The sequence below is a fragment of the Zea mays genome, chromosome 9 (genome assembly GCF_902167145.1).
Source record: "Zea mays cultivar B73 chromosome 9, Zm-B73-REFERENCE-NAM-5.0, whole genome shotgun sequence".
In the NCBI taxonomy this organism is placed as follows: domain Eukaryota; kingdom Viridiplantae; phylum Streptophyta; class Magnoliopsida; order Poales; family Poaceae; genus Zea; species Zea mays.
In genome coordinates this window covers 94,238,041-94,252,798 of record NC_050104.1, presented here as the reverse complement: position 1 = coordinate 94,252,798, position 14,758 = coordinate 94,238,041, and positions in this window count along the sequence as shown.

Sequence of the window (14,758 nt, the reverse complement as noted above, 5' to 3'; positions counted from 1 at the left end):
TTTTATGATCTGTATATATATGACAGATATTTCTCAGCAGATAATGACGCCATATTTTAAGGGCATGAACCACAACGGCTAATTCTAAGTCATGAGTTGGATAATGTTCCTCATGCCGGCGCAACTGTCTTGAAGCATAGGCTATAACTCGGCCTTCTTGCATTAAAACACAGCCTAGACCACTACCTGATGCATCATAATACACATCAAAAGGCTTTTCAATGTTCGGTTGAGCTAATACCAGAGCAGTGGTCAATAACACCTTCAGCTGCTCGAAGGCTTCGTTGCATCTTGAGGACCAGTTAAACTTTGTATCATTCTTTAATAAGCTTGTGATCGGCTTCACCAGCTTAGAGAAATCCAGGATAAATCAGCGGTAATAACCAACCAGTCCAAGGAAACTTCGAACTTGATGTATAGTGGTTGGTGGTTTCCACTCTAGAATATCCTTGACCTTGCTGGGATCAACCGCAATTCCCTTGGCAGACAATACGTGTCCCAGAAATTGGATTTCCTCCAGCCAAAACGTGCACTTGCTGAATTTAGCATATAGTTGATGTTCCCTTAAGCGCGTTAATACGATCCGTAAATGCTGAGCATGCTCCTCTTCATTCTTGGAATAAATTAAAATATCATCGATGAAGACCACCACAAATTTGTCCAACTCGGGCATAAATACCGAGTTCATCAGATATGTGAAGTGGGTAGGAGCATTCGTTAATCCGAAAGACATAACCAGATATTCGAATAATCTGTACCGCGTAGTAAATGCGGTCTTGGGTGTATCTTCGGGTCGGATACAAATCTGATGATAGCCCGACCTGAGGTCAATTTTGGAAAATACCCGAGCTCCGGTAAGCTGATCAAACAAAATATCAATCCGGGGAAGAGGGTACTTATTCTTGATGGTGACCTCATTAAGGGGTCTGTAGTCCATGCACATTCGAAGTATTTGATCCTTCTTCTTGACAAAGATTGCTGGACATCCCCAAGGTGACGAACTAGGCCGGATGAATCCCTTCACCAGTTGATCTTGTAATTGAGTCTTGAGCTTTGCCAACTCATTTGGAGGCATTCGGTACGACCTTCTAGAGACAGGAGCCGTACCGGGCTTCAGTTCAATCACAAACTCTACATCTCTTTCTAGAGGTGTCGGCGTTTCGACCCCGGGGGTCCCTGGACCGACGAGTAAATTGTCGCTGCGTGTCCCAACCTAGATGGGTCGGCGCGAGATGGAACACAAGGGGGGAAAACAGTAAGGGGAACCGCGGCCTCGTGTTGTCCTACGCCCAGGGCGGATGCGCTTGCAGTAGGGGGTTACAAGCGTTCACGAGGGAGAGAGAGAGAGAGCGAGAGCCTTGTGCGTCGGCCCGTTCTCCCGCGCGGCCGCCTTCTCGTATGAGGGCCCTGGACCTTCCTTTTATAGATGTAAGGAGAGGGTCCAGGTGTACAACGGGGAGCGTAGCAATGTGCTAACGTGTCTAGCGGGGAGGAGCCAGAGCCCTATGTACATGCCGACGTGGCTGTTGGAGAGGTGTTGCTGCCCTGTTCATGTGATGTCGTGGCCGTCGGAGGAGTGCTTGAGCCCTATGGAAGCACAGCTGTCGGGGCTGTCGGATCCTTGCTGATGTCTCCTTGCTTCCATAAGGGGCTGAGAACCGCCGTCATCATGGAGCACGCGGGGTGCCATCATTACTTGTTTTACCGAGGCGAGCCAGATGGGACGCCGGTCTTGTTCCCCGTAGCCTGAGCTAGCTAGGGGTAGGGTAATGATGGCCCCCCCTGTGACGTGGTCGGTCCGAGCCCGAGGTTGGGCGAGGCGGTGACTCCTCCGAGGTCGAGGCTGAGTCCGAGCCCTGGGGTCGGGCGAGGTGGAGACCGTCTTTCGAAGTTGAGGTTGAGTCCGAGCCCTGGGGTCGGGCGAGGCGGAGACCATCTTCTGAAGTCGAGGTTGAGTCCGAGCTCTGGGGTCGGGCGAGGCAGAGACCGTCTTCCGAGGTCGAGGTTGAGTCCGAGCCCTGGGGTCGGGCGAGGCGGAGACCGTCTTTCGGAGTCGAGGTTGAGTCCGAGCCCTGGGGTCGGGCGAGGCGGAGACCGTCTTCCGGAGTCGAGGTTGAGTCCGAGCCCTAGGGTCGGGCGAGGTGGAGCTTCCTATGGCTCCCGAGGCTGGACTTGGCTGCTGTCAGTCTCACCCTGGCGGGTGGCACAGCAGTCGGAGCAGGGCAGGCGGCGCTGTTTTCCTGTCATGTCGGTTAGTGGAGCGGCGAAGTGACTGCGGTCACTTTGGCTCTGCCGACTGAGGAGCGCGTGTCAGGATAAGGTGTCAGACGATCCTTGCATTGAATGCTCCTGCGATACGGTCGGTTGGCGTGGCGATCTGGCCAAGGCTGCTTCTCCGTGAAGCCTGCCCGAGCTGGGCCTCGGGCGAGTCGAAGGTGCGCCCGTTGCTTGAGGAGACCCTCGGGCGAGACGTGAATCCTCCTGGGTCGGCTATCTTTGCCCGAGGCTGGGCTCGGGCGAGGCGAGATTGTGTCCCTTGAGTGGACGGAGCCTTGACCTGAATTGCGCCCATCAGGCCTTTGCAGCTTTGTGCTGATGGGGGTTACCAGCTGAGATTAGGAGTCTTGGGGGTACCCCTAATTATGGTCCTTGACAGTAGCGCCCGAGCCTCGAAGGGAGTGTTGGTACTCGCTTGGAGGCTTTTGTCGCACTTTTTTGCAAGGGGACCGACCTCTCTCGGTTGCATTTCATTCCGGTGGGTGCGCGCGAGCGCACCCGCCGGGTGTAGCCCCCGAGGCCTCGGAGGAGTGGTTTGACTCCTTCGAGGTCTTAATGCCTTTCGTGATGCCTCGTCCAGTCTGGTTGTTCCCTCATGCGAACTGGTCGTTGCCCAGGTGCATAGTCAGGTTCCGAGTTCTCGGGCTGGTATGTTGACGCTATCAACGTTTTGGCTGGAGCCGGGTTTGCGAGAGCAGCCCCCGAGCCTTCGCACAAAGCGAGAGGACGGTCAAGGACTGACTCGGCTTTTTTCATACGCCCCTTTGTCGCCTTTCCACAACGAGGAGGGGGGGGGGGGGGGAAAGCGCCATGCTGCCCTCGGAGGGCGTCGAACATGGTGTCTCCAGTGAGTTGCTAACGGGTGATCCGAGTGGACGCCCGTGCCCCGTTCGATAAGGGTCGGCTAGTGGCCCAGAGGCGCGCTCCAAAAGTACCTGCAGGTGATTTGCCGGACCCGGTCCCGTTTGATAGGGTCCGAGGGCTCGATGCCTCCCTCTGATAGGATTCCATTACAGAATCGCTCCTGCTGGTCTCGGAAATGTCCTAGGGTACCTCGGGAGCGTAGCCCGAGCCTCGGCCATGTATCGGACGTACCCAGAGTCATCCCTCGCTGTCACACCCGGTTTTGGAAGGCAAACCGAATGCAAACCATGTACGTGCCAGGATCAGTTATTCACGTACACACCAGTTACATAACATGGACATCATCACACAGTGCTCAAATAGTATTAAAAAGGGAAATAATAGTCGATTACATCATACGTCTGAGACGTCCATATAGTCCTTACAATAAATCAAAGTGCGGAAAAGAAACGTAGATAAACGCGGCCTTCACAGGCAGCCGACTGGGGGTTGCCGCTAACCCACGCCTAGAACTCGTCGTAGTCTTGGAACTCCTGAAGGTCTCCTTCCACAGCTTCATCTTCTCCTGAGCAGTGGTTGCAATGCTGACAACCTGGGGATGGGGGGGTTTGGTGTGTAGAGCAAGGGTGAGTACACATCAACATACTCATCAAGTATCCTGTTTGGTTGTAGTGGACTAGCTTTATGTGGGGATAAGTCAAGCAGTTGCTTTTAGTTGTTCAGATTATTATTTACTAATAGAAAGCCAGGTTTTAGCATTAACCCAAGTTATTAGCCCGATGTACCCTTTCCAAACGGAAAGAATACCACTTACCAGCACCATAGTCATAACTAGAACCATCAGTCTCATTGCCACCTGTAAACCAAAATGTCTCTGATCAAGTACCACTAATAACTAGAGCTCCCTTGGCCGCTCATAACCGCGAGCACGACTGATATATTAGTTTTCAAACACTCTGTAGAGGTTGTGCACTTTACCCACAAGCCGTGATTCCCTTTCTGCCCGGAGAGAGCTACTCCCCATTGACCACTACCTAGGTGGCCTAGCAGGGCATCACTACGTAGCCTTTACAAAGATTCCCCGGGGCTGTAGCCACCCGTTAGGTTTCCTAAATGCACCGCACTCCTCCCCAAGGGGCGAACCCAAACTTGGCAGAGCGAGCCGCATACACCGAGCCCCATTGACGGCACAACGGCTAAGTGAACTACACCCTGGATCCTCTAATTATTCAGCTAAGGGCATCCCATTCCACCCTCATGGTTGCACTGTTTTCCTGGGCGGTTATCCATAGAACAGGTCCTTACGGAGAGGCACTCGAGAAACCGCTCGAGCCCCCTTGAAGACCACAAGTATAACATCATCATAAGAGAGGGGAAAACAGCGTATCATAGATAATCTCATCATGTTCATTGATTAGAGTTAAGCAATAGCATAAAGCTAAGCAATAATAATCCAACCCAAATAGGTAAACAAGGACATGGATAACAAAGCTAGTCAATCCTTAGGCACAAATGTGTAAAGCGGGAGGTGAATTAAAGAATGAATAGGACAGAGATAGGTCAAGGGACACTTGCCTCCACCAACCGACTGCTGCTCAGGGGCTTCTCCTGCGAGTTCCTCGGGCTCTTCAACCGGATCGTTCTCTATGCGATTGCAAGCATACATACATCCATTCATTCAAATTAGGGAACACACAGTACACCATACAAGAGAACAAATAAAGTAAATATGCATAGAATATCACATACGATAATGAACTTACCATGGTTAGAAAGAAATGGGAAAAGGTCTTGCGAGAGTTAAAGCTTATGCTCGAGATGCACTACGGGTAAACAAATGACTAAACGTCACGTGCTCTAGTTCCAATTGGTTCTAACAAAAGAATTAGCTACATGCACTAATGTAAATGTGACCACTTTTAGTAGATTATCATTGAATGAGATAGATGATTAGCTAAACAAATTAACTAACGTAACCAATTTCCAAATTGAGACTCCTATCTTATTAATATAAACACGTGATTAGTGCACATAGGACACACGGGGGGGGGGGGGGGGGGGGGGGGGGGGGGGTAGACGGGGCGTCTGGGGGTAGACAGGGCACAACGGGTCGTGCCAAGGCACGCGCACTACGCGAGCATGCGCGCGAGGCCGCACGCACACGCCACGAACTAGTCGTGCGCACGTCGGGGCCGAGCGCTAGCCGAGCTCAAAGCCACGCGCTAAAGGCACGCTGGGCCGAGCTCGAGGCCACGCCGGGGTCGTCACGACGCGAGCAAGGCACGGCGGGGCGAGCGGGCAAGCGCGCCGGGGCAAGCGAGCGAGGACGCGGCCGGGCGAGGACACGGCCGGGCGAGGCCGGGCACGGGGGCGGGCGGAGCTCATCGGAGCGAGGACAGGCGCGAGCCCGGGGCGGCACGCCGGCCGAGCGGGGCCGAGCGAGCGCGGGGAGGGTGGCCGGGCACGGGGTGGCGTGGGTCGCCGGGGCGGCCAAGGGCGGGGCGGACGGGGGCGGGGCTCGCCGGAGCGGCCGAGGGCGGGGCGGACGGGCCCGCAGGGGGGCGGCCGAGCCGGGGCCGAGCGGCGCGGGGAGGGCGGGCGCGACCGGGCATGGGGCGGGACGAGGCCGGGCGCGGCGGGGCGCGGCCGCGGCGGGGTGGGGCGGGCTCGCTGTAGCGAGGCCGGGCGAGGGCGGGGAAGGGGCGGGCTCGCCGGAGCGGCCGAGGGCGGGGCGGACGGGGGCGGGGCTCGCCGGAGCGGCCGAGGGCGGGGCGGACGGGGGCGGGGCTAGCCAGAGCTGCCGAGGGCGGGGCGGATGGGCCCGCCGGGGGGCGGCCGAGCCGGGGCCGAGCGGCGCGGGGAGGGCGGGCGCGGCCGGGCGCAGGGCCGGCCAAGGTCGGGGGCGGGGGACGCCGGCGCGGGACGGGGGCGCCGGGGCGGCCGAGCCGAGCGACCGGGCGGGCGAGGTCGGGGCCAGGGCCGAGCTCGCCGGGGCCGGGGCTGGGCGCGACGGGGCGTGGGGAGGGCGCCGGAGGGAGGGGAGGGAGGAGGGAGGGGGAGGGAGGAGGGAGGAGGGAGGGCCTCACCGGAGGGGAGGACTGCGGCGTCGGCGCCGGGGAGGGGCGGCGGCGGCGTGGGGGAGGGGCGGCGGCGGCTAGGGTTAGGGTTAGAGTGAGGGAGAGAGAGAGGGGGATGACGGGCGGGGCCCGCGGGAGGATTTTTGGAAAAAAGAAAAGGGGAGGGGGGCGGTTGGGCCGGCTGGGCCCAAAGGGGGGGGAGGGGGCGCGCGGCTGGGCCGCCAGGCCGGCCCACGGCGGGGGAGGGGCGGCTAGGCCGCTTGGGCCAAGGGGAAGGGGGCGGCTGGGCCAAAAGGGGAGAAGGGGGGGAGAGAGAAAAAGAAAAGGCTTTTCTTGTTCTAATTTCCTCATTTTCTTATATGCCTAATTCTCCACTTCACTCAACCACAAACAAAAGAGTGCATAATCCGGCATGATGCAACAAACAAAAATAGTTCTAGGTTTTGCTTACACAAGATGTCGAGCTAATTCTCGCTATAACTTTTGAAAAAAAACAAGGCTTAGCGAGAAGAAAAGGGAAAAAAGGAAAGAGTAACGCCTGAATTTGGTGAGAGAAAAGAAGAAAAAATTCTACCCCCAAATTCAGGGAGTTACAAACCTATCCCCCTTAAAAGAATCTCGCCCTCGAGATTCAGGGTTGGCTAACAAAGAGCTCAGGGTATTTAGCCATCAGATCGTCTTCACGCTCCCAGGTTGCTTCTTCCTCAGAATGGTGATTCCATCTGACCTTGCACATTCGGATGGTCTTCCTTCGGGTGACTGTATCTGCAACCTCAAGGATCTGCATTGGCTTCTCAACGTAGGTCAAGTCCTCCTGGACTTCGAGACCTTCCACTGGCAACTGCTCTTCTGGCACACGCAAGCACTTCTTCAACTGAGACACATGAAAAACATCATGCACTGCGGACAGATTCTCTGGCAGGCTGAGCTGATAGGCCACTTCTCCACGCCTTGAGAGAATTTGGTACGGACCAATGTAGCAGGGTGCTAGCTTGCCTTTGACTCCGAACCTTCTGACTCCTCTGATCGGTGACACTTTCAGATAGACAAAGTCTCCGACCTCAAAACTCAGCTCTCTTCTTCTTGTGTTTGCATAGCTTCGCTGCCTCGATTGCGCTATCTTCAGATTCTCTCGAACCATCCTGATGTTCTCTTCGGTTTCAAGCAAAATGTCTGGCCCAAACACCTGCTTTTCTCCAGGCTGATCCCATTGCAACGGAGTTCTACAACTCCTTCCATAGAGCGCCTGAAATGGTGACATCTTCAAACTGGCCTGGTAACTATTGTTATAGGAAAACTCTGCATAAGGCAATCTCTTGTCCCATCCGGACTGATCTTGCAACGCACAGGCTCTCAGCATATCTTCAAGAATTTGATTGGTCCTTTCGGTCTGGCCATCTGTCTGCGGATGATAAGCTGAACTGAAATTCAGATGTGTGCCCAAGGCTTCATGCAACTGTTGCCAGAAATGAGAGGTGAACTGCGTTCCTCGGTCTGACACTATCTTCTTTGGCACACCATGAAGACAAACGATCCGAGACATATACAACTCTGCCAATACTGCACTGCTATAGTTGGTCTTGACAGGTATGAAGTGGGCTGACTTGGTTAAGCGATCCACTACTACCCAGATGGAATCGTAGCCGGCTCGAGTGCGAGGCAATTCGACTATGAAATCCATACCGATTTCATCCCATTTCCACTGAGGGATCTGCAACGGTTGCAACAATCCAGCAGGTCTCTGGTGCTCTTCCTTAATTCTTCGGCAACTATCGCACATAGCCACATGCTCTGCGATTTCCCTCTTCATTCCGTACCACCAGAATTTCTTCTTCAGATCCTGATACATCTTCTCACTACCAGGGTGAATCGAATAAGCTGTCTCATGAGCTTCCTTAAGGATCAACTCCCGAATAGACTGGACATTGGGAACACACAAGCGGTCTTTGAACCATATCACACCCTCTGCATCTTCTTGAAAATCTTTGCCTTTGCCATCTAGAATCAGTCACCGGATCTCACTGATCTTCTCATCATTCTTCTGTGCTTCTTTGATTTCCCGCTCCAAGGTAGGTTCCAACTCGACTGTGACTCCTCGCGAATTGTTCAGAAATCCGAGACTCAACCTGTCAAACTCCTTGGCCAACTCATAAGGCATCGGACGAGCGACCATCAGATTGACTTGACTCTTCCTGCTCAAAGCATCTGCCACTACATTCGCTTTGCCCGGATGGTAATGAATCTCCAACTCGTAATCTTTGATCAACTCTAACCATCTTCGCTGCCTCATATTCAACTCTGACGGAGTGAATATGTACTTCAGACTCTTGTGGTCTGTGTAAACATCGCATTTCTGTCCATACAGGTAGTGCCTCCATGTCTTCAGTGCGTGAACCACTGCTGCCAACTCTAAGTCATGGATTGGGTAATTCTTCTCATGAACCTTCAACTGTCGGGATGAGTAAGCCACAACTCTTCCCTCTTGCATCAACACGCATCCCAAACCTGTGTAACAAGCATCACAGTACACCGAGAAGGGCTTGTGCACATCAGGCAAGACTAGGACAGGCGCTGTTGTCAACTTCTCTTTCAGCGCTTCGAAGGCCTCCTAGCATTTCTGGGTCCACTTGAACTCAACTTTGTTGCCTAGCAACGCTGTCATTGGTTTCGCAATCTTCGAAAACCCTTCAATGAATCGCTGATAATATCTGGCCATTCCAATGAAACTCTTGATTCCTCGAGCATCTGTTGGCGCTTTCCAGTTTAGAATGTCTGCCACTTTCTTCGGATCCACAGCCAATCCTTCTTTGTTGATTATGTGACCCAAGAACAGGACTTCATTGATCCAGAATTCACATTTGCTCAACTTTGCATACAACTGGTGCTCCCGCAATCTCCGCAATACCATCCTCAAATGATCTGCATGCTCTTCTTCGCTTTGAGAATAAATCAGAATGTCATCAATGAATACCACCACAAACTTATCAAGATAATCCATGAATACACTATTCATCAAGTTCATGAAGAACGCTGGCGCATTGGTCAAACCAAAAGACATCACTGTGAACTCATACAAACCATACTTGGAAATGAATGCCGTCTTCGGAATGTCCGAAGGTCGGATCCTGAGCTGATGATAACCTGACCTCAGATCAATCTTGGAGAACACACTGGCTCCTCTCAACTGGTCGAACAGATCTTCTATTCTGGGCAAAGGGTACTTGTTCTTGATCGTGACTTCATTCAAAGCTCGGTAATCGATGCACATCCTTTTGGTGCCATCTTTCTTTTCCACAAACAAGACAGGAGCGGCCCAAGGCGAGGTGCTTGGCCGAATGTAACCTTTCTCTGACAGCTCATCAATCTGCTCCTTAAGTTCAACCAACTCTGGTCCAGATATTCTGTAAGCCCTCTTAAAGATAGGGGCGGTTCCAGGAAGAAGCTCTATGGCAAACTCAACTTTCCGCTCTGGTGGCATACCTGGTAAGTCTTTTGGAAACACATCTGGGAACTCAGACACAATCTTGATACTCTCAATTGGGTCTGCTTCACTGCTATCGACAGCTATCTGATAACAACTTCCTTTCTTTGGCTCAGGCGGGACTAACTCGGTCACCACTTCCTCTCCTAGTGGGGACACCAACTTGATTGTCCTTTTATCACAATTGATAACTACCTGATACTTATCTAGCCAATTCATCCCTAGGATGACATCTATTCCCTGAGTACCCATTACTATAAGGTTAGCGGGAAACGCTACCCCCCTTATTTCCACACTTACATTCAAACAAATGCTATCGGCTCGAATTCTACCATCGGCTGAGTCAATTTGAATGGGGGTTGACATGGTAGTAATTGGAAGATTATGTGCTTCTACCCATGATGCAGTAATGAAAGAATGCGTTGCTCCAGTATCAAAAAACACTTCTTCAATATGGGAGTCGACTGGGAACATACCTACTATCATGCCGGGGGTCTCCTGAACTGCTTCAGCCTCCAAGTGGTTCAGTCTTCCATGATTATAACGCGGCTGAGAGCGGTTGCCTGCTCCAGGCTGAGACACGTTCTGCTTTGCTGGGGCATTAGGGCCTGATTGCTGCTGGGCTGCCTTCTTCGGACATTGCATCACCCAGTGGCCTTGCTCTCCACAGTGGAAACATGCTCTGTTTCCAACCTGAGCTGGTGCTGCCTGACTGTTCTGCTGGGTTGCTGGGGCAGGAAGGCGGGGTGCCTGCTGATTCTGCCTCTGAAACTGACCTCCTGACTGATTGCTCTGATGGTTCTGATACTGGTGCTGAGGATACTGCCTTTGGAACTGCTGATGCTGCTGAGGTGGACGCTGGTTCTGCCTGAACTACTGAGGTTGATTGCCTGAGAAACGAGGACGATTGCTGCTTCCAGGCTGGGGTCCACTGATCTTGCGCTTACGATCCTCCATCTCCTTACGCTTCCTCTCTGTCATGATTGCTCTGTCAATCAGGTGCTGGAATGTCGGGAAGGTGTGATTCATCAGTTGGTACTGCAGAGGGTCAACCAAACCTCTCAGGAAACGGTATTGTCGCTTGGCGTCGATGTTGACATCTTCAGGAGCATAGCGAGACAACTGCAGAAACCTGTCCCGGTACTCACTGGCAGACAATGGCCCTTGCTTGAGGGCTAGGAACTCCTATTTCTTCACTGTCATCAGACCTGCAGGAACATGGTACTGACGAAAGCTACATCTGAACTCTTCCCAGGTGATGGCGTCAGGGTGGGCATGGGTGGCGAGGTAAGACTCCCACCATGACTGAGCTGCTCCTCTCAACAGACGGGGACCATACAGGACTTTCTCCCTGTCATCGCACTGAGCGGTGTGCAACTCCCGCTCCATAGTGTGCAGCCAGTCTTCAGCATCCATGGGGTCAGAAGAATGAGCGAACGTTGGTGGATGACCTCTCATGAATTCAGCACGCTTGTCTCTGGGCATCTGAGGCTGAGGTGGGCCTGCTGCTGTTGCTGCTGAATGGCGGCCAGAGTCTGACCGATGGCTTGAACTGCCTGAGTCTACATCAGAAACATCTGCTCGATCGACATCGGGGGCGGGGGCGGCAGGTGCTGTTGCTGGGGCACCTCATCCTGCTGAGCGGCTCGCTCTTGCTGAGCACGCCTTCCTCCTCTGCGCCTGTTCTCTGACATCTGCAAAATGCAACCACACATCAGAACTGATCTGGCAAATCTTGCAGCGTAAGAAAAGAGTATAGAATTCTTCAACAGCACTGAACAGATGAGCATCTTCACTGATCTCCAACACAGACCACACAGCTTCTCAGATAAAGAGGAAAGTGGAATAAAAGGTTTCCCAACTATATAACTAACTCCATTAACATAATAGGTAAACCAAAATGCAGGGGATACCCACACTCTGGTGACAGCCATTACAAAGATCCAAACCAAACATGGTTCATCATGACAAACATAAATGCACAGGATATAGCAAACTACCCTGTCTAACTAAGACTTAACTAAGAGCGAGACTAACGCTAAGACTGTAGCTTCTACGTATATATTTCGTATTAATTACAAGATCCAACTCTAACGATCTATGGTTCTAGATTTATCTTGGTCTTGCAGTCGGGATTGCCATAAGGCTGGCGTCCACGCCGAGGTGAGCGGTACGGGTGCTGAGTCCCGACGGGAGCAGGGGAACCATCATCCAGGTGACGACGTTCCGCGCGCTCAGCCCGCAGCAGGGCGATATCAGCACGAGCCCTACTCAGCTCGTCTAATGCATGGTCCAGCTCCATGTTTAGCACGGCGGCTAGGTTGACTGTGCTGCTCAACCTAGGATTGTCCTCACCGACAGGTGAAACAATCACGCCTCCTGTGCTGCCAGATGGACGGCGGGGGTAATACTTCAGGTCAAGACCGTCAGCTACCCCACCGAGAACCGAGAAGTAGTGCGAAAGCGCACGCCGTGCAGCATCTTGCATGGCCGCCTCAGCTGAGTCCCGCTCAGAGATAGAATAGTGCTCTGAGTAGGCCTCTGCACCCTGGAGACTGTTCTCCGGGCGACGCACCAAGCAGGTCGCCTCCCAGCGGTCCGGGTAGACCCCGCGACTATGCTGGTAGACCACACAGCGATACTCGATGGACCAAGTACGCCGGTTAAGTGCCCGACGTAGCAGGGTGTCGAGCGCATCATGGAAGTGACACCCGTGAGCAGCGTCACGAGTGATGTGTCGAGCAACCCATCCTTTCGGCTCCTGGTCGGCAGAGAAGTCGGTGTCGTGGCTCGAGCTGTCGTCGCCACCTCCGTCATCTAGGTCTCCTCCAGCAGCCACTCCAGAAGCTGGGGCGCCCAGTGGTGGTGCAGGGGGCGCCTCCAGGGGAAGCACAGGGGAGCAGCTCCTCACAGACTCTATCTCCTGCTGGAGCGAGAAGGAAGAGCCCTGCTGCTCCTGTCGTCGACGTTCCTGCTCCTCATGCAGGCGGTGGTGCAGTCTCTCCAAGTGGCTGGACTGTCCGGCCACGGGACGGCGAAGCGGACGCTCAGCAAGACGGGAGGGTAAGAAGGGGATGACAGACTTTCGTGCAGTGTGTCTAAGACGAGCCATCTACAAAAGACACCGCAAGAAAAAGAGTGAGAACAGAATTAATATGACCAGCAAGTAATGTACCATAAATAAATGAAGGATTAGAATAAAACACAATTTTCAGCAAGGTATAATATATAGTAGAACATAGGTTTTGGTCGATATGAACAACTTTTGAAGGGATATCAAAGTCAAGGCAGGGACAGAGGTCTATAGTCCTTAGAACGACCATTCTACTCTAGGTTAGCGGTCCTATAGTCAGCACGGCTTTGATACCACTTATGTCACACCCGGTTTTAGAAGGAAAACCGAATGCGAACCATGTATGTGCCAGGATCAGTTATTCACGTACACAGCAGTTACATAACATGGACATCATCACACAGTGCTCAAATAGTATTAAAAAGGAAAATAATAGTCGATTACATCATACGTCTGAGACGTCCATATAGTCCTTACAATAAATCAAAGTGCGGAAAAGAAACGTAGATAAACGCGGCCTTCACAGGCAGCCGACTGGGGGTTGCCGCTAACCCACGCCTAGAACTCGTCGTAGTCTTGGAACTCCTGAAGGTCTCCTTCCACAGCTTCATCTTCTCCTGAGCAGTGGTTGCAATGCTGACAACCTGGGGATGGGGGGGTTTGGTGTGTAGAGCAAGGGTGAGTACACATCAACATACTCAGCAAGTATCCTGTTTGGCTGTAGTGGACTAGCTTTATGTGGGGATAAGTCAATCAGTTGCTTTTAGTTGTTCAGATTATTATTTACTAATAGAAAGCCAGGTTTTAGCATTAACCCAAGTTATTAGCCCGATGTACCCTTTCCAAATGGAAAGAGTACCACTTACCAGCACCATAGTCATAACTAGAACCATCAGTCTCATTGCCACCTGTAAACCAAAATGTCTCTGATCAAGTACCACTAATCACTGGAGCTCCCTTGGCCGCTCATAACCGCGAGCACAGCTGATATATCAGTTTTCAAACACTCTGCAGAGGTTGTGCACTTTACCCACAAGCCGTGATTCCCTTTCTGCCCGGAGAGAGCTACTCCCCATTGACCACTACCTAGGTGGCCTAGCAGGGCATCACTATGTAGCCTTTACAAAGATTCCCCGGGGCTGTAGCCACCCGTTAGGTTTCCTGAATGCATCGCACTCCTCCCCAAGGGGCGAACCCAAACTTGGCAGAGCGAGCCGCATACACCGAGCCCCATTGACGGCACGACGGCTAAGTGAACTACACCCCGGATCCTCTAATTATTCAGCTAAGGGCATCCCATTCCACCCTCATGGTTGCACTGTTTTCCCGGGCGGTTATCCATAGAACAGGTCCTTACGGAGAGGCACTCGAGAAACCGCTCGAGCTCCCTTGAAGACCACAAGTATAACATCATCATAAGAGAGGGGAAAACAACGTATCATAGATAATCTCATCATGTTCATTGATTAGAGTTAAGCAATAGCATAAAGCTAAGTAATAATAATCCAACCCAAATAGGTAAACAAGGACATGGATAACAAAGCTAGTCAATCCTTAGGCATAAATGTGTAAAGCGGGAGGTGAATTAAAGAATGAATAGGACAGAGATAGGTCAAGGGACACTTGCCTCCACCAACCGACTGCTGCTTAGGGGCTTCTCCTGCGAGTTCCTCGGGCTCTTCAACCGGATCGTTCTCTATGCGATTGCAAGCATACATACATCCATCCATTCAAATTAGGGAACAAACAATACACCATACAAGAGAACAAATAAAGTAAATATGCATAGAATATCACATACGATAATGAACTTACCATGGTTAGAAAGAAATGGGAAAAGGTCTCGCGAGAGTTAAAGCTTATGCCCGAGACGCACTACGGGTAAACAAATGAATAAACGTCACGTGCTCTAGTTCCAATTGGTTCTAACAAAAGAATTAGCTACATGCACTAATGTAAACGTGACCACTTTTAGTAGATTATCAT